A 21,119-nucleotide genomic window follows, 5' to 3' on the forward strand; every position below is an offset into this window, starting at 1 on the left:
AAATTTCCTCTCTGCACTTGTATTATTCGTTGATTATATTTATAGGCTGGTTTTGCATTGGTTGTTGTATACAACTCATTTTTAAGGTTACCCATGCACTTAATATTTAGATCATAAATATTTTGTTGATGACTTGGGGGAGTCCAAAATTCCTTGATAGATCTAAACTTACGTTCACCACCTGTTTGACTGAAACTCGTCCTGACTTTCTTTTTTAAACTAAGCCGATTTTTTCAAATTAAATTGAAAAAAAATAAATAAATAAAAACCGAATTTAAAATATGGGCTAAAAAGTAAAATCACTTTGTTTAACCATATTTTAGTGTTTTTTTTTTTTTTAGTAACTTCTAAATTGAAGATGCCGTTTAACAGGATATCCAACAAAAATCCAGTACAAACAATAATTTTTTAATACTAAAATAAAATAATAAGTAGTAAAAAATAAAATCTCCTTAGCCTCATTTGCGTTCTTTATTAATTTTTATTGTTTTTACAATTACACGAAGTAAATAAATAAAATTCATGTATATGTACAGACTGCTTCAAGAGATTTTTACTTATTTTTGCTAAGTTTTTTTTATAGGAATATCCCGTTTATCAAAATATTGTAAAAAGTTCATATAAATTTAGATTTGGAAGCGCTTTTTTTTCGAGTTAAGGAAATCGAAAGATTTCATCAAGGTTTCTACTCTAAAAGTCAAATAACGCTTTTGTAAAACTCTACAGACACAAATTATTGAGCAAAATTAATAATAATTTTATAAACAATCTTACATGTGAAATTGATAATAAAAAATTAGCCCCAAAACTGTATCTTCAGTATTTCTGAGGAAATTATTGTGAAAAATTTTAAATAAAATAAAATTTAAATCCCCAAAATCTTAAATCGGAAAACATCTTTTTAGGTTTCGCGTAAATATCCTTTGAAATTGTCAATAAGAAAATAAAACTTCTAGAAAAAATTTGTAGAGAATTCTGAGAAAATTTAAATAATTGAAGTCAATGAAGACCGGGTAAAATTTTTAAAAATTCATTTTTATTGAAAACAAAAAATTACAACAAAAAAAAAAATTTGAAAATCTTTCACGACAAATGATGAATTAAATAAGTTGCCTAAATTAATTAATATACGATTTAACTAATTTACAATGGTAGTGTTACATTGGTTACTCAAAATGTTCACTTCCAGTATCAATTCACATTTCAGCGCGACGATCTTGGGCTGTTTTTTTTTTTATTCTTAGGCGGCAAACATGACTCTTTATAAAAGTTCGTTTTTATAGTAGGCTCTTTGAGCATATTCATGTGTTCCCGTGTTAAGAAATCTAAAAGATACAAATCGGGACATCTGGCTGGCTATTTAGTGGATTTCCTCAACCAAAATACTTATTTGGAAATATTTCATTAAATACAGAGTTATATGAAAGTAACAAATATTTGGCGTTCCGTTTTGTTGGAAATATATGCGTGTTGACGTCATCAGAAGGGAATTGGTTTATCATTTCCTCCTCCACCACACCATTCGGTCCCTAAAGTATAAGACCGAGTGTCCGTGCCACAAACTGCAACTGAGCCTCGAAAAAGTTTAGCGGCCAGTGTCCTAAATAGCTCCTAGAGCTTACCTAACAGCGTGAGCGGACTAAGCGCGGTGCCACACACGACCGGCTTGCGTGTCCCACCGCTCACTTGTCATACATTACTAAGATGGGTAGGCGCACGCCGTCTACATACTAAAATATATGACTTGTCAGTAAATTAAAATTTATTCCATCGACAGCAATTTTCTGCACGCTTAGGTCGCTTGTCCACCATATTATAGCGCTTGGACTATATGTGACCGATGGCCAGCCATTTGTCGAGGGTATCTTCCTACAGCAAACGGTAGGAGTCTTATATCCCTTAAACTACTGATGCCGGTTGAACAAAGCAACGGCATCAAGGAACTCCCACACGTCCGACAATGCGGCTCCCGACACATTAACTCGCCGCTTGTGAGTGGTCAATTTTCCCCTTGACCTCTGTTCCAGGGTGGCCCGGTCTCTGACCACCCCCAAGAGCACGGTCGTCAAACATCATGTGTTCGTTCGACTGGACCTCCCCGCAGACGCATAGCTCATCATCTGCCAGGCGGAACCGAACCAGATATTGGTTTAAATCGGCGTGGTTGGTGAGCACCTGGGCACCCATTGCCCTTAAACACGAAGTCCAGGCATACCATCCGCCTAGATCCTGTATAAATGTATATAAGGATCTTCTCTTAGACGTGGTGTAACATTCCACCTGCCATGCTTCCGTCGCGAGGCTGTGAACCCTTCTCCGTAGGTGGGAGATGGGCGACTCATCATCAGAAGGAAAACTGAAAAGCTTTTTGAAAACAGTTTAGATAAGCATCCCCGAAAGTGGACAATTAAAAACATCATAACATTTCCTTTTACTTCGCACCAAATATTTATTGTAAAACGACGTTGGAAATTTGACTCGGTAGTTAAGTAATGATTTCTGCCATTCTAAATTTGATCGTTTGTTGTACTATTTATGGCATTATTGTGTTAATTTTTCTTCTTCCGTAAAGAGTATTAATTTTCAATAACCATTAACGGTAATTCATTCCCTGAACTTTCTTCCAGATGTTTCACATGCTGAAATTGCTATGGATGAAACGTTAACGAGTTAATGTTTTATTAATAATATATAATATGTGGAATTTAAAAAAATGCAGATAAAACTGCGCTTTATCATTTTTGTTCATATTTCAACTTTTCTGTTCTAAATTTACTGCGAATACTCCTATTTCTCTCAGTTTTTTAAGAGTATATGTAAATGACTGTCTATTGAGAATAATCTGTTAGAAAATCGTCGACTGTATTCCTCAACAGCTTCTCTAGAATTAGGATGCAATACCCGTAGATAAAATCTGTATTCATCATTAGCAAACTTATACACTTACAATACTATCAAAAAATAATACTGTTCGAGTGATAAATTAATACATCAAAGGCAGTGATAAAAGCTTGTTCTCGTCTTACTTTTATTTTACATTGAACTTTAACCTAAGTAAAATTAGTTCAGTAAAATACAATTATAACGAAGTTTAAAAAAAAGTTAACCTATGGCCTGTTTTGAAATGGAACATAAACCACTAATATTATTTATATATTAGCGCTCTTAGTTGCTAAACAACCCATTAAAATATAAATAAAAATTAAATGCCTAGACTATATATCATTTTTTACTCATTTACAGAGTAATATTTTCAAAATATTTCTTTGTTGTGTTTGGCTTTCAACAAAAATAAATTTAAAACCAGTGTTTTTTTTTTTTTTTATTGACGTTAATTACACTAATTATTTTAATCGATGAATGAAGTCTTTCTTGATGAAAATCATAACGAAAGACGATAATCAAATACATCATTTGATTTTAACAAAACTATTTTTAAATATTACAAAAATGTTTAAAAATTTGCTCTATACTTTTGTCATACTTTAATCAAATTATTATCATACATTGCATGACTTTAATTAGTAGTTTAATTTGGATTTCAAAAGATAACATCATATATTGAAATTTCTAATATATTTATAAAATATCAATCTTACATTTATTATACAAAGTAACGAAATAGTGAAGTTTTTTATTACTGAAATGCAATTGTAAATTAGCAAAGTTTTCTTTTGTCGCTTATATATGTTTTACAAATTTACTTCCGAACGGGGGGATGCTTGCAAAAGTAATGGTGGAATATTGTATTGTTACCGGTCCTTAGTACCTGTGCAAAATGTTGTCAGTAGGCAATGTCAGGAAGTATGTTAAATTAAGGATGCAAGATTTGAGGATAAACATGGAAAAAAATCAAAAATTCAAAAACATTGTGAGTTAAAATAAAGCAAGTAAAAATCACAATAGCTATTTCGGTACACAGTACCTTCCTCAGATGATATAATCAGAATAGTAATTTTTTTTTTTTTTGTAAAAATCAAATAATGTATTTGGTTATTTATTTTTGTTAACATCTTTACTACAGAATGTTTTTGTGAGGTTTTATTTAGTTATTGAAAATTTAACAAATGCATATTTACATCAAACCTAAGAAAAAGTCGGTTTTTCGATTCCAATTGTTTGGCTTTTATTATAATTTCTCGAAAACTATTGAAGGGTGTACTAGACAGTATACTAGATAGAAAACGGTTTTTTTTTTAATGTAAGATTGCGTGTAAGACCACTAATTTGGCTTAATAATTTATGTTTTTAGAATTTAATATGTCATTATTGACATTTAAGGCAGAAATCTGAGTGAAACCTTTTGCTAGGCGTAAAACTCGAAAACAGAGCATTTCCAGATTTATTTTTATATGAACGGTTTTCATTATTTTGATGAGAGGAATACTCGTACAAAATAAGGCAAGGAATTTCTGAAACACTCTGTTTAATGCCAAGAGGTATTATATATTCAAGTAATGTTGCTTCATGTCAACATCTTTAACGAATGAAAATGAAATATGTCCGGTGTGACAGGTCAGAGAATACTTTAGGAACTAAATACTTTAAAACGTGGAAGCCGTACATGTTTTTAATTCTATGTGTAATGTGGAATATTTCTTGTTAGTTAATTAGTATTTTTATTTCTATGTAATTAGAAGAATATTAATTGTTTGCAATTATTGTAAAAATCCGATTTCCTGTCGGAGATAGGAGTCTGTTAACTCTATGTAAATTATAAACAACTGGCAGATTATATTATTAATGGCTGATTATCATTATAATTAATTTCTATTATCAGTCAGCTTCATGACCTGATGCTGAATAAGAAAAATTTTATTCAAATAATATCCTTAATCTGTCACCAAGCAGTAATTTTGCCGCAGTAAATCGGGTAAGGGTTTTTTTACATTTATCGGCATTTCATGATCCAGGGATCGCAAAAAACAAAAAAAAAGTGGGGGCAATGTTTATACGTATGTAAGTGTGATGGCGTCCAAATCAGTTGATTTGGAAGTCGAGTCCCAGCGTTCAAGTCCTAGCACAGGCAGTTACTTTTATACGGATTTGAATACTAGATCGTGGATACCGGTGTTCTTTGCTGGTTGGGTTTCAATTAACCACACATCTCAGGAATGGTCGAATTGGGATTGTACAAGACTACAATTTATTTTCACTCACACATATCATCGTCTGAAGTAATATCTGAACTGTAATTCCCGGAGGCTAAACAGGAAAAAGAAGGTGTGATGGCTTGTTAGAAGATTAATAACTTTTAACTGGATAAACCGATTTTGATGAAATTTGGCACAGAGACTCGTGGTTTTGGGATAATTGTTTAGTACACGTTTTGTCAATATCTCCAGGAGATGGAGTAGATAGTTTTACTGGGGTCAGTTTCTCAAAATTTTTCAAATGTAATGCTAATTTATATTAAGCTCAATATATGCGTACATGCTTACCTTACAATTTAAAAAAATAATTTGCCCCCAAATTCTTCCCTTACCCTAAAAATCGGAAAAAGTTCTCTTTTTTTTGCAAATTTTTTAACCAAATATTTTTAATGTTTTCCTAAGTCTAGTAGTAGTGGTACAAGTGGCCCAAAAAAAATACATTGATGGCAGTTTGGGGTAAGGGAGTTGATTAAAGCTTAAAAATATCAATTTTTTTGTTTATTTAAACTTTTACAGTGGAATGAGAAAATTAGTGAATTATTTTTCAGTTTATTTAAATTTTATTTTTATTTAAAAATAGGTAGAGCTACAAAAATGCTACTTGAAGGCTTGAATGAAGGCTGCATGAAGGCTTGCTTCATGCTACTTGAATGAAACATTTGTTGCCCAAGAGAACATAAAATATTAGAAGACAACTACGTATCGGATCGTTTTAATTTCCTGAATTAAGGCAAATATATTTCATAACTCAAGTTCATATTCTGCTTCATGTTCCGGTTGATTATATTATTTATAAATTACAGATTAGAGTATTTTAACCTTTTTCCTGCTTTTTTCTCCCCTACTTTCTTGCGTAGTTAATAAAAAAAAATTAATAGGTTCGATAAAATAGCTAGTATAATAATAAACAGACTGCTGTTGCCTTATCAGTATAACGAACACAGCTGTCAAATAGCCATATGTTTTTATGAGATACTTTAAGTGATATTTGAGGAAAAACCACATTTAAGAGATTACATTATTAATTTTCTTTTCTTGATTTAATATAAAATATTAATAATAATTGTTAGAATCTGGATAGGAAATAATTAAAAATGCCCGTATGTATTTTTGTTTTTATAAAAATTCAGTCTAGATTTCAGAAGATTGTGTTGTAATATAAATTAGTTTTTTATTCCGGTATTTATTGAAATTTGAGATGAATTGTAGTGTAAATTTAGTGGATATCATGAAAAATATTTTTAAGCTATTTAATAAAATTTAATTGGCATTAAAAAAATATTTTCTCTTAAAACGTACTTTTAAATAATACCTACGCACTATAAGCTATTTCACTAATAGTTATAATAAACCAATTTAGGATAATAGTATTATAAACTATTTAAAAAACAGAAATTAAAAAATATATTTCCTTTAATTCTGCAAAAAGGTTTGGAAACGATTCTGATTTATCCTTTATTTAACACACGTGTTAAGCAATGAAGTTTCCATTTCGATAGTTCTTATCACTTAAGATATAAAGAAATTTACGAAAAAAAGGTTTTAGGAGTGTGGGATTTTTTTTTCAAGTTATTACCGATAAGGTAATTTTTTCATAAGATTATGAATTAAGATGTATTAATTTTTATAAATTATAATCCTCTTTAAGATATAGCTAATTCACTTTTACAGGTCAAACAGTTTTTGGTACATTACACCAAACAGATGCCATAAATCATATAGAATTAAAACTAAAAGAAATTTTTTTTATGGACTCAGTGTACTCAGAAAGTTGAGAAAAAAATACTGGAATGTAGTGTTTTGACCGATAGATAGATCAAAGTCTTTTCTTTTGTAATATAATAAAAATTATAAAATTACAACAAAAAAAAATCCTTGAATTGGTTAATGCTCTTCGTGAGGAGGGATAGTGACGATGTATCACGATTTATCATGAGAGGGGTCAGGGATCATAAAGCATATCACTTTAATGTCTCTTAAACAGTTTTTCCAATTTATATTATGCTTTGTGCTTATGACAGTTTTAGATTAATTTATTCAAGAATATGTTGAGAATAATGATTGGTTGTAAAATAAGAGAAATTAAAGAATCATTGGCACATATAAACTTTACTTTGAAAATTATAAATCCTAAAATTCGATCTGTGAAAGATAAGTTATAAAAATACCTTGAAGTATTAGTATGTGAAAATGAAATTAATATCTTACTATGATCGATTGTTGCATTATTCTGTTTTTATTATTTACTGTTAATTCAGTCACATACAACATGTAATTTATATGTTTTCAAAATCATACATTTATTTGTAGATATCTCTTTTTAAGAGATAATAAATCTCCATTGAAATTCTCCATACCTACATACTAGTACTATATAGATCTTCTGAGGGTAGAACGCAGAACGTACACAATGTCATTTTGAAGAACTGTACTATCAGTAGTGCAGTAAAAAACAAATAACAAGAATGATAAAAGTAGCAGATTGATGAAACACTTATTTTCTTAAGGTGGAGGAATACCTTTTACGTACAAAGTGTTGGGCTCCCTGACAGGTTCCGCAAGGTGTTAATAAAGTGCGTGTGTATGCCTGCGCCCTACCGACTAAACCTCCACCCACCTATAGGAGGGTTGGCTTTCCAATAAGGGCTGACTTCCCTCAAGTCGCACGAAGGCCGGATCTAATCCATGAGGTATGTACTCAGCCCCCGTGCAACTATCTGGTCACTCTTAACGACAGCTCAGGACACTATTCAATATTTATCTTTCTTTTTCCTGTTTAGCCTCCGGGAATTACCGTTCAGGTATTACTTCAGAGGATGAAATATATGAGTGTAAATGAAATGTAGTCTTGTACAGTTTCAGTTCGACCATTCCTGAGATGTGTGGTTAGTTGAATCCCAACCACTAAAGTATTCTACTCTCCACGATCTAGGATTCAGATCCGTATAAAAGTAACTGCCTTTACTAGGACTTGAATGCTGGAACTCTCGACTTCCAAATCAGCTGATTTGGGAAGACGCGTTCACCACTACACCAACCCGGTGGGTTATTCAATATTTATCTAGAAGAAATTATCAACACTGGTTTGAAGGGTAAGAGGTAAGAGGGTAAGAGCAATAGGTGGTAGAAGAATAGAATGTATACGATTTGCTGATTACATGATGGTGCTGGCATAAAGTGTAACAAAGTTAAATGAAATGCTTAGCAATCTAAATGAGGCTTGTGAAAATCTAGGGGTGAAAATTAATAAAAAGAAAACAAAATGTATAGTATTAGGTGGCAAGAATTGAAATATTAATATACGAATTGGGACTGGCCAGCTCAGAACAACGATGGTGACGTCCCTAGAGGTGATAAACGAATGACGACTCCAAGGAGCCGCCGCCGTTCGCCCTCGGACGCTGGCCACATACGGCCATCCCTCGCTAGCTGTCTGTGTTGGCCCAGTGACCAAAGACTCACTGGATACTGGCTAGCTTCTATCCTGTCTGATCCTTTCTTCCTCTATCTTAGCCTGGATCATTGTTGTTACGGCTCTAAATATTCTGCCCCAAGCGTCTTTATCTCTCAACGGTATTTTTATTATGTTGTTCACTTGAATATCTTCTATCAGCTGATCTGTGAACTCCCTTCATCTAACGCATGAGAATATTAGATGTTCCGCCATATCTACTTCTCCACAGTCGCTACATCTCCTGGGATTGCTCCTTCTGAACCTAAATAAGTAGTCAGAGAAGCAGCCACGTCCTGAAAAAACTGGATGAATTCATAACTCGTATCGGCATGTTTTCTTTCCACCCAGCTTCTGACATCCTTTATGAGTCTATATGTCTGGTGACCTGTCTCGCTGTCTGCCATCTTTTATTCCGCAGTTGGTATATTTCTTCGATGGCCTTCGTTCTGTCCTTACCCGACGCTATGGCCGTTCTCGTAATAGCCTGGAGATCTATCGGAGGTATCCCTGCGATCACCGACGCCGGTTCCGAGCTTATAGTTCGATACTCCGATTATTCTTAAGTTAAGCCTCCATTGTTGTCTCAATAGCTGCATTCTACTTCGGCCCTTCTTCATTGCATCAGCGCAAACTGGTACCCCGTATAACAGTACTGAGTTATACACACTAGATAGCAGTCTGCTCTTCTCAGTCTTCGGGTCTCCTACAGTGCTCATAAGTTTCGTTAGTGCCGATATTACACGTTTAAATCTTTTAAAATCCCCACATTTGCCCAGGACATTTATGACCAAGTGATTAACGTGGTCGTTTAACCAAAGTTCATGTTCCAAACTGAAAATATTTTATTTCTTCTTCTTCTTTATTTCTTGCCTTAAGAAATCTTTTATTTCTATTTTATTTCTTAAGGCAAGCATTTTACTTTATCTGGAAAGTTTTGAAATGTTACTATGCATACTAGGTAACAATTGGTGAGAAAGAGTAACTAATTATCAGGTCTAAATGAGATTAGGAGTATGATTAAGACAATACAAGGAAGAGAAGCTAATCAGATAGGCCACATCCTAAGACATGACAGTATTCAAAAAGTAATAATTTAAGGAAAGCTTGCGGTTGTGAGCGCAAGAAGGAGGTTGGAATGTTGTCTGATTTGAAAGGGCGACAAGGATACTATAATTTAAAAGAAAAGGTTCAGGATAGACCATCATGGAGAATGGTTTTTTGATACCTTTCAGTAGACGGTTCCACTAAAGAAGAAAAAGTACCGTAAATACAAGCTGGTAGCTAAAATACCTTCTCACAGTGTCTGGTCTTATTCAAACCCCTATAAAGGGATGGAGGCAAAAAACTTTTTTTATTTTTTCATTGTTTCTGGACATTCTTGCGCTAATTAGACGATTTAATTATACTATTATGCCACTTTAATTATATTTTTGGGCAATCTCATTCACGGATGGTAATAATTTATCTTTTCTGCCAGTTATCATTTATTTAAGCTGATATCTTGATATCAGATTACGATTTTTATGAAATTTTGTACGATGACTTTACATTTTTAGAATCAAAATTAATTAATTCCATTTAATTTTGGTTATAATTGGTCAGGGGATTGGGAGATTACGGTCTACGTGGGTTTCCTATCTTAAAGTTTAACTTGAGTAGAATTTCAATTTTTTTCATATAATTCTTTACTTGTCATAATTTTCCTCTAATTTTCCTCTAAGTCATAATTTTCTGAGGGAAAAGTCCTTCGTAATATAGCTTTATCGTTAAGTAAATTACATAACGGGAAATTTTAATTTTTTTAACTAATCATTCTGTAATGAAAATGTTACATTAAAAATTATCGGAAAATGGGAAACCCGCTGATTTAAAAACGCTAAAATTTGGTGATATATATAAAAAGAAAAGATTTTTAGTTAATAGTAGATGAATTTTTTTAGATAGGCGTAGGTTGGAGAATAATAAAAAATTCATTTTCCTTATTTTTTTTATTTAGTTTTTTAAAGATTATGAAGCGAATTTATTAATATTTATAACTTATCTGCCCAACATTTTTTTTATTAGATCAGTATAGTAATAATATATTTGTAGTCATTCACAATTAAATTTTTCTTTTATTTTAATTTGATGACGTAATAAAAAATTAAAGAAATTGCTTTGTATACGTAATATTTATGAATGATGTCATAGAATCTTGACATCTTATAGTGGTTTATTTAATAGTAATACAGATATAATATCGGGTAGTTTTCATAAAATTTAGATTATTTCTTTGTAAAAGGAAGAATGAGTCATATATTGAATTAAACGATGAGTGTAATACATAGCCTAATCATGTGCGTCTACTTGTTTTTTTTTTCAGTCTATAAACTTTCCTCGTTCAGTGAGGATGAATGAGTGTCTAGTGCTGTGCGTTCAATGAGTTGTAATTTAGTATTAACATAATTTAGTACTATAAAGTAATATTGTGTATGTAAAATGTGTTGGAGTGTTTGTATTTTACGTATTTCATCAGTTTTATTAACATATTTGTGATGTTTTAAATTTATTGAGGTAGTAGTGATAATTTTAAAATTGTGATTTTTTTTAACATATTGCCTATTATATTCTTCTTACGCCGGTAAGTTGTATTAATGATTTTTTTTTAAGGATGATGACTATTTCTATGTGATTTTCTTAGTAATTTTTTTTTTTTTAATTTAATGTATTTCGTTTATCTTTTTAAATCTTTTTATCGTGTTTTATGTGTTATGTTATGATTATACCAAGGAAATATTTAAATTTATATAAAAAAAGGCAGACAGGCTTTAACTCGATGTCTTTTTTTTGTTTTTCTCTCTACACACACACATATATATATATATATATATATATATATATATATATTTAAATTAGTACCGATCGTTCGACCATCATTCATTTTAATTTAACCAAATCTCTTAACTCGATATTTTATTTTTTATATATTAGAAATACATATTATTCAAATTAGAACTTATATCTTTTATTTTTTTTTCAAATGCCATTACCAAAATTGTAGTATACAAGTCACTAGGCTCTCACGAAAACGGCTTATTCTTAAAAATAACAAACATCCCATATTTTCAAGGATAGAAATGAAATATTTTTCCGTTGTCCATTAAACAGAAAATTGCTGATACATCATTCCAAACCCATTAAAATTCTGATTATATTTAACCTTACAAGCGATTAATTTATTCTCATCACGATGGCCGACTTTATTGGGAATATCATTACTCACATAGAAGTTAATGTATAACTTTCTATCTGGAAACAAATAATTAAATTAATGCTCATCCTATGGAATTTTATTTTTGGCTTGATGAATTAATTCATCACAGAAGCTTACAGGGAAGCTTTTATGTAGGAATATGGAAATGAAATTTTATAGAGTACAAAAAATATCATGCCGGACCGGAATTCGAACCGAAAACTCTCAGCTGAAAGCTGATACGCTACCACTCCGCCACGAAGATTGACAGAATTAGTTTTTCTTTGTTTTTATGATTGTCTATAATTTCTTTTGAATCATAAAAAATTATTGTTTGTCACCCGGCTTCATTTTATAACAGGAGATGGTTAACCGGTATTTTATAAAAAGGAAAACAAAAATCAGGTTATAGCACTAATAAAGGTTTGTTTAAGTTAAATTTAATTCGGTTAATATCATAAAAAATTAAGGGATTTTTAAAAAAAAGAAAAACATCTGCAATAACATATGACGCTCAACCTACCCAAAATAGCTTTAACCTATTTTTATTTTTTTGTCTAATCGTTAATTCCATTTAGTTCTCTATAGTTTCGACAATATTTTCATTAGTTCGGAAATTTTACGAATTAGTGTGTTACGAAGCAAAATAGGTAGCCAATTTCACACTAGTCTACCCAAAGTGCATTTCGATAGACTTCACTTTAATTTTGGACTTATCTACTCCCCAAAATTTAAATTTGCTAAAAATAAAAGGATATAAGGATATCTTACGGAATTAATGAAAATTTTGTCGGAACTAGCGTGGGACTAACGATTAAAAGAAAAAATCCATGTAAGTCGGCTATTTTGGGTAAGTGAACTTCACGTTTATTCTTTGCAAATTTTCGTGTAACAATTTTTATCTTCAGATACATGAGGTTTTGTTGTCCTCTCTATTTCTTTTTATCCTGTACTAATTTTAATTCAAAATATTGTTTACATATTCTTCATTATAATCTTATTTTTTTACTTACTTCTTGACCACGGGAATCGGAAAAACTACTCTGGTTTTGGTTAATTGGTCCATCAATTCTACTTATATTAAGCCAACCCGAGCCAATTTGCACCCGACTTACCACAAATCAAACGTTATATTTTACTTCCAACGTAGTCTGGATTTTCCCAACGAGATTTTTGGTCAACCCTAAAGTCTCGTTCCATCGGTTCCTATCAGCTATTCTTTCGTTCCCCATTCGCGCAATATGTCTCTTTTCCTTTTATCTGGAGATCCTTGGTTCGAATCCTGGTCAGGTATGGCAGTTTTCATACTCTATAAAATTCCATTTCCATACCCCGCAGTCAAGCTTCAATATGTGGCGAAATCGTCAAGCAAAAAATAAAATTTTATGGAATAAGTAAAAAAAAAGTGGTGTTCATGGACGTAATTATAAAACAAAATTGTTCGCTAGGATAGGATATATTGTTTATTAAATTTGAATAACAAATAGTGGCTGGGATTTGTATCCATGAACCGATAAATTAAAAATTTAAATATTATGGATTGGTTTTTGATCTGTCACCTTTTAAACAGAAATGTTAAACGTATAGCTAGCGTTATTAAGTATTCTACTCACATTGAGTAACTATGATAATAATTATATTGTTGGTTAACTAAAAATAATTTTGTAAAATACAGCCAACGCTATAAAAAAAAAAATAGAAAATTGCCGAAGATGTATTTCCGTTGTGTGATAAATATGAAATATCATTAGTTTTTTCTGCCGTTATTTTTAATCACATGGGCTGCCTCTGTATCCCAAGATAAGTTTATAAATAAAATATAAAATTTATTTTAAGAATTTAAAAAAATCGCTTACAATTTTTTTTTCAATTTAAATACTATTTTAAAAATTTCAAACAGTTATGATTTCAAATTATTTTATTTTTCGTTTACTTTTCTCGAAATTATTTTTTATTTTTCCCCTCCCCATTTAACAAAACAAATTATTGAAAATTATGATTCACGTGCAATATCTACCTCTAATAGAATTCGAAAATTAAATTATTATACAATAATTCATTAATCGGTTAATTACCAATTTATGATGTTAGATTGAAGATGAAGTGTGAAGAGGAATTTCATGAAATTAGAAAAATTACTGGGATATCAGTTGATAAAATATGATTTAATAATTATCTATGAAAAGGAAATAGCATAAGTAAAAAATAAATACTAAATAATGATTGTTATATTGTATAATTTAGTAAGGTTTTTGCATTTTTAAATATTAAAAAATGAAAACGAAATTATTATAAATTTATCTTAAATAAATATTTAAAGTGGTATCATGACTTCTATTGCTGTGATAAAGGGATTAAAAGAACGAGTCTTGTCTACTAGTGTTGATTGTTTATTTGCAGGATAACGTAGAGGTCTATTTCAAACGTACAGAAATTTTTGATTAATAAGGAAATATCTCAATTATAATATTAATCAATCTTTTCAGATACTAATATTGGCTTCTCCTCGATTTAATCCCTTGTAAAATCCCTCTAAAATGTTTGCAGACTGCTTCAGGAACTACTTTCCGTAACTATCTCACTCCCTAACTGTTCTTTTAACCCACTTCTTTAAATAGTACGTAATTTTCTTTATTTTAGTAATAATAATTTTTTTAAAATTATACTCAGTTTCAGTGAACACATGCGGTAATAATTTAAAGAAAAAGTTTCAAAATGTAATGTGAGAGAAATACAAAAATTATACTATGTAAATTAAATAAAAGTAAAATATTTACCCATCGGTCAACCTGTGGCTTTTTTTGAATACGGAATAAAATCATTACTTGCTTTTCTTTAACTCACAATGTTTTTTTTCATGTTTGTCCTCAAATCATGCACCCTTAATCTAACATACTTCCTGACACTGCCTATTGATGAAATTTTGCACAGTTATTAAGGTCGGATAACAATACAATATTCAACTACTACTTTTGGAAACATCCCCCGTACGGGGTAAATTAATGGTGCAGGTGTAATAATTTAACATACTTCAAGACATTGCCTATTGATGAAATTTTGCACAGTTACGGAACTGCTGAATACCAAATGCTGCCGTTGGACATCAACCGTCCATAAAATACAAGGCAGCACTGTAGATTACGCAGTTGCTTATCTGGGTCCAAAGCTCTTTGCTGAAGGTCGAGCCTAGTTAGATCTCTTGATGGGCTTACAGGAAAAAACCTTGTAATAATGATGCATTATCAGAGATGGATCGAATGAGAAATCTTTTATAAAAACGTTTGTCGAAAATTGTGATGGTTAGTTAAGTAAATGAAATAAATCTCCTCTATTTCGTTACATTGTATAGTAAATGTTTGATTGAAAATTTGTTTGATATTTTATAAATATATTACAAATTTCAATATATGATGTTATCTTTTGAAATCCAAATTAATCTACTAATTAAAATCATGCAATGTATAATAATTTGATTAAAGTATGACAAAAGCATACAGCAAGTTTAAAAAAATTTTTGTAATATTATTTTATTAATACGGCAATAATAACGTTTCTCGCTAAAAACTTAATTTTTGTATGCTGTGTACTGTTTTACTATTTTTAGGAAGAGTCTGACAATTTATTGTATTATTTAAAAAAAATTGTTACTGCAAGTAGCTATAGACTATGAGGTTTATGTTATATTTAAAAAAAAAAAATAACGCGTTAAAATTTGATCCTTTTTTTAATACCGACTTTTCGAAGAAAAATACGGTATTTCTTTCAGTCGCATAGTGTGATTGGGGGATGAAAATGAATTTTCTTTATGTTTTGAGGTATGACGAATACGAAAATACCATTCGTTTAAACTGTGGTCTCCTTATCTTGTATTTATTTACAGGTCTATGTATAAAATGTTGTAGCTCAAAAATCTCCAAAACTGGTAGATCAATTTCATTGAAATTTAGGTATGCTGTAGAACTGTATCTGAAGGGTTGAGTGTGAAAATTTGATAAAGATTGGTCGAGTTCTTGAGTTACGCTCAATCTAAAGTCGAAAAAATTTGAGCGGGGCAAGTTAGAAGTGGTTTGTTATAATGCTACAGGTTAGAACGTTGACGTTTCTTTATCTGCGGTATCTATTATTAGTAATATTGTTCGCTTATTCAGGTAGCGTTACCTACTTTTAGAGTCATGATAATTGGGTATGTGTTTGAGCGGAGCAAAAGGAAACAAAAGAAAATAACGAAATGTCGCTTTTTTTTGCGTAGAACAGCGCAAGAGAATCGTTTTTGTTAAAATTAGGTTTGGTAACGAGTGATCTATTAGTGTAAGTTACATAAGATACAGTGATAAGGACAAGATATTGTTTTAATCGCTTAATAAATCTTGATAAATTAAAATAATTACAGTTTATTTTATTTAATGAGTTTTCAAACATTATCATACATCAACTTAAAATGTTTTATTTTACGGAATTCTTAATCTGAATATAGAATTAATATTTTTCATTATGCCATTACCATTTTATAACTGAAAATAGAAATTAAAAAATCCTCTACTTCTGTGATGGATCTACGTCATACGGAAACTCTGGGCTCATATCCCAAACAGGTTTAGTATTTTACTTATTTTTGAATGATTAATTCACCTTATAAGATGGAAACTTGTGCATGGTAATATGAAATAGAAATTTTGTAACGTATAAAAAATGCCATGCCTGATCGAAATTCGAATCGGGGATCTCCGGATGAAAGACAGAGACGCTACCACTCCGTCACAGAGATCGGTGTTATTTTTAATACTATACAGAATTACGAGTAAACTATCATTAAAATAACTGTAATTTGATGTGAGCTTATTGTTTATAAAATGAAAATAAATTAATATATTTTAACCTAACAAGCCTCGCAATTACACAGCAATGGTTTTTATTTTTATTCAGCGAAGAGAGAGTTCGTAACTGACAAACTCATACGGTACGTGAGTATCAGCTTGCCCACCTTTGCTTAGCGAATTTGAAGACAGTTTAATAGAAATTTTGTTATAGGCATGTGCGGGCCGTTTATAAAATGAAATAAATTGCTTTATAATGAAAAAAGAAAACGATTACTTATGCGTTAATAATTCATTGTATTTAATTCGTCTTATGCTTCTTTGTACTTTTAGGTTTGCTTCGCGATGAAAGTGTTGCAACCCGTTTTATGTGAGTACTACATATTAGCTTTTCTCGATTTTCCGGCTTTGGACCAGGTTACAAATTCTATTTTGTTTTCTGTGATTTTTCACAAATATTCTTTCATCATTTCACTGGGCCACTGTTTCTTTCTTCCACCCACACATCTAAATTCATGATATTTTTTTTTATTATTACTTTGGCTTGGGAATCTTCCAATTTTTTATTTTCTTCTAAAAAAATCGTTAAGCTGTATTTCCTTTTTAGAGATCTGTTTTACTCCCAAACATTTCTAAGAACCAAGTTAATTTAGTTTTTCTGTTTTTAAAGATTTCGAATATTTGTCAATCTATTTTTGTCCATTCTTGAAAAATGACCTTAATATATTGTTTTGTTTTTTTTTATTTTTATTATTATTAAATCAGAAAGTTTTTCATTTTTCTTAATATTCGCAATTATTTTTTATTCTGCAGGCTCCGTTCTCTTTTGTGGGGTTTAAAATATTTCTTAAAATTATTTTTTCGCTTTTTTCTATTTCTTCTGTACGAATTAGGTTTAAATATTCTGATTTGTAGAAAACGTTCGGGTTTAATTATTGTATTTTAGTCAAGATAAATATATCACCATACTAAATATAACAGATTACTAAAAATAATTCACAATTCAGAAGGCATTAATGAAAATTATTTGAGTACATACTTAGTCGATGATCTTATTAAATTGATTGGTATTAAATTTGGTTTTTTATAAAATAAAATCTTTTAGTTTTATAATAATTAGGGGTGGTGGAAAATTTGAAAATGGATCGGTAATTTATTAAAATCGTAACGGAAGCACAATAAGGTCGCTTTCCTTATTGTATTAAGTTACATAAAAACATTAATGTTGTCTGGTTTGATACGATGGGTATTGCTATTATTTTTAGCAAAGACTGTATATACATAAATATAAACACAAGGGAAGGTTAACGTTTAAATTTTTTAAATATAGGTCTACATGATTCATGACTGATTGCCAAACAATGATCTTAGACACAGACACATCTTAAACACTCTTTCTCACTTTTTGAGAGAATCCCAAGAGATGCTACTATATTTTAGATTATAATTACAAAAGAAAGCAGTGAAAAAAATAAATATTTCTTCAAATTTTGCGTTCTGAAAATTAAATTTTTTATTTAAAAAAATGACTTGTTTAAGTTACATTAAACAAGATTACGATTAGGTTACCAGTGGAACTTTCTCTGCAAAATTAAAAATTAATCGTATTAAAAACAAATGGATCGATTTGGTGAAAATAACGCTTGAACATAGTTTAAAAAAAATAAATAGTGGACATAAATTTAGTAGATTTAGTTTAAAAAAACGGTTCGAATTTTCCTGCTTTTAAATGTATTAAAAATATTAAATCTGTTATGTAGTAAATAATTTTTTCGTATTATCAAACTGAATTATTTTATTTTTATTAATTTAAATATTATTTTTTTATTGAAATTATATTTATGCATGTCGTACGTACGTTTATCTAACAGATAAATAATTAAATATTTTAAATTTTATAATTAAAAAAAGAACTCTATCATAGTAATGTAGCAGCAGTATTATTAATAAGGTTAACTGTAAAAGTGTTTCTACTAGATTTAACCTATAAACTAGACAGGCCGTGACGAGCTTTCAGTTCAGTTGGGATACTGTTCAAAGACCCGACCATCATGCTAAAAGGTCACAATGAACGTTTGAAGGCTACAGCAATTTTTCGATGAACAGTAGTAGTTGTAATCGTAGTTGCAGGCTACAATATACGTCAGGATGTTGATGGCGATATTGTGACCTAACCTCTAAATGTCCTTTACCCCTCTTATTTATGTTTCGTCTTTTAATATTTTTTTTCTTATTCCGTTTTAAATAACTCGTAACTTTATAAATAAATTTCAGGATTTAAATTCTTTAAATATTTGTTATTTTATTATTTTTTTTGAATATTTATTAATAATTAAATTAGAATGATATGAATAATTAAAAGTGAGATTTTTAAAACTTTATATTTTAATAAGTGAGAACAAACAATCGACTGAAGTTCAGAGCATCATAAAAACATGTCTTCGGGGTTAAATTAGTACACGAGCAGTCTATATTAAAATATTTAGATAATGCTATTAGCGCGCGCTAACGTTATTTGCCGCATTTATTGTAGTAGTTTAGGAAAATTCTTTGCATTTTTATGATATGTACAGTTTAATCCTAAATGAGTCCTTCTCTTCTTGTTCAAATAATAAAAGTTTTCATTTATACATATCCTTAAATTAATTATTTTTTATGTTTTACTTACTGAATGCACAATTTACAATTATTTAAAACTTAGAGCATATGTTTTTAAACATGATTCACCTTTTTTATACTTCCCATAATGAAATATATTCATCTTAAGACAAATTGATAAGTTTGTATAAATTTTTTTTTCTTTCCAGCATGATCAATTGGCATATATTTTAAGTTGAAATTGAAGTATATATATATTTTTTTTTTTTATTGTCAGTTGAAAATTGCATGTACGATTTTATTCAACTTATTTATCCTTGACGCGGCTAGCAAAAGGAGCCTTGAGCGCTAGCCGCGAGTTCATATACGCAGCTAGCAAAAGAAGCCTTGAGCGCTAGTGCGATTTCATATCACAATAACAGGATGATTATTAAAAAACCTAATTAAAAATACAAAATTTAACTGAATGAAAATACATGATTTTTCCAACATGATACATAAAAATAAAAACAAAAAAAAATTAAATTGAAAAATTAAATTAAATAAAATAGACAAAAGAAAAAATACATAGAACCAGAATGTAAAATTATTTAAATCAACATTGAAATCGATAAAATAAATTAACAATAAATTCATGATCTAAAGAATGAGAGAAAACAAATTTCATAATGGAGAAATAAAAACTAATAAATTATAAGATAACATATGATAAGACAACAAGAAATATTCATATGATAAGACAGCTGAATATTACAAATTCACAGCATTCACCTAAACATTCACAGTTTTACATATGTAGATTTTTTAATGTAAAGTAGTATGTTAATCTATTTTGTTGTAGCTGTTCATTCTAATAATGTGTTAAATTTGTTTTTATTAGTGTGGATTATTTTTGTATTTCTATTTGGTAATTTAAAACATTTGTTTTGTTTAATCCATTCATCTATTTCTTTGATTAGATTAGATTACGTTTTATTATTTGTACGTTAAACCATCGGGGACTTTGTTAGAAAATATACTGGAATAATAAGAAAATTGACGTTTGCAAATAGTTAATTTTGAAAAGAATGTGATATAAGTATTTGTTACTGCTGAACGAGTATTGTACGGTGTATTTTTAAATTCAAAATCATTTATGTATTTATTTATTTGTAGTGTTATTTTCTTGACACGTATTAGCCTCAAAGTAGGTGTTTTAAATTCTTCAAATAAGCTTTTACTGTGATATAACCTCGGTCTACCGAGAGCTGCTCTAATTAAATATTTCTGGAGAATAAATATTATTAAGATGGGTATCATATGTTCCTTCCCGTACCTCGATTCCATATTGAAAAAGCGATTGAGCATATGCAAAATATATAATTCTTATTATTTCAAGACCTTTTATTTTGTTTATTTTGAAAAGTATGTATGAGTTATTTAAAAATAACTTAAAATATAGATTAGCAAATATAAATTGTAATTTGCTTAAAAACTTGAGGTTAATTTGTTATCATTTTTAAAATTTAAATACAGATTAAAATTTCTTATTTTTACTTTTCTGAATAAATAGTTATACTGTTTTTTTTTGTCTACAGTCATTTGACTGGTTTGATGCAGCTGTCCAAGATTCCCTATCTAGTGCCATCGTTTCATTTCGGTATACCCCCTACATCCTGCATCCCTAACAATTTGTTTTACATATTCCAAACATTGCCTGCCTACACAATTTTTCACATCTACCTGTCCCTCCAATATCAAAGCAACTATTCCAGGATGGCTTAAGATGTATCCTATAAGTCTGTCTCTTCTTTTAGCTATATTTTTCCAAAAGCTTCTTTCTTCATCAATCTGCAGCAACACCTTTTCATTTGTCACTTTATCCACCC

General features: G+C 30.0%; 1 protein-coding gene across 6 annotated transcripts in view; it reads left to right on the forward strand.

Moving 5' to 3' along the window:
* LOC142324256 (uncharacterized) overlaps positions 1-21,119 on the forward strand; it is a 440,588-nt gene that overhangs the window by 269,882 nt on the left and 149,587 nt on the right. Inside the window, exon 1 of one of the 6 annotated variants that reach the window (XM_075365123.1) lies at positions 10,998-11,227. The exons of the other annotated variants lie outside the window; for them this stretch is intronic. The gene's annotated coding sequence lies outside the window, so the exon portion shown is untranslated. Of the gene's footprint in view, positions 1-10,997; positions 11,228-21,119 lie in introns of those variants that run through there. 6 annotated transcript variants of the gene reach the window in all.

The sequence above is a fragment of the Lycorma delicatula genome, chromosome 4, assembly GCF_047948215.1.
Source record: "Lycorma delicatula isolate Av1 chromosome 4, ASM4794821v1, whole genome shotgun sequence".
Taxonomy (NCBI): Eukaryota; Metazoa; Arthropoda; class Insecta; order Hemiptera; family Fulgoridae; genus Lycorma; species Lycorma delicatula.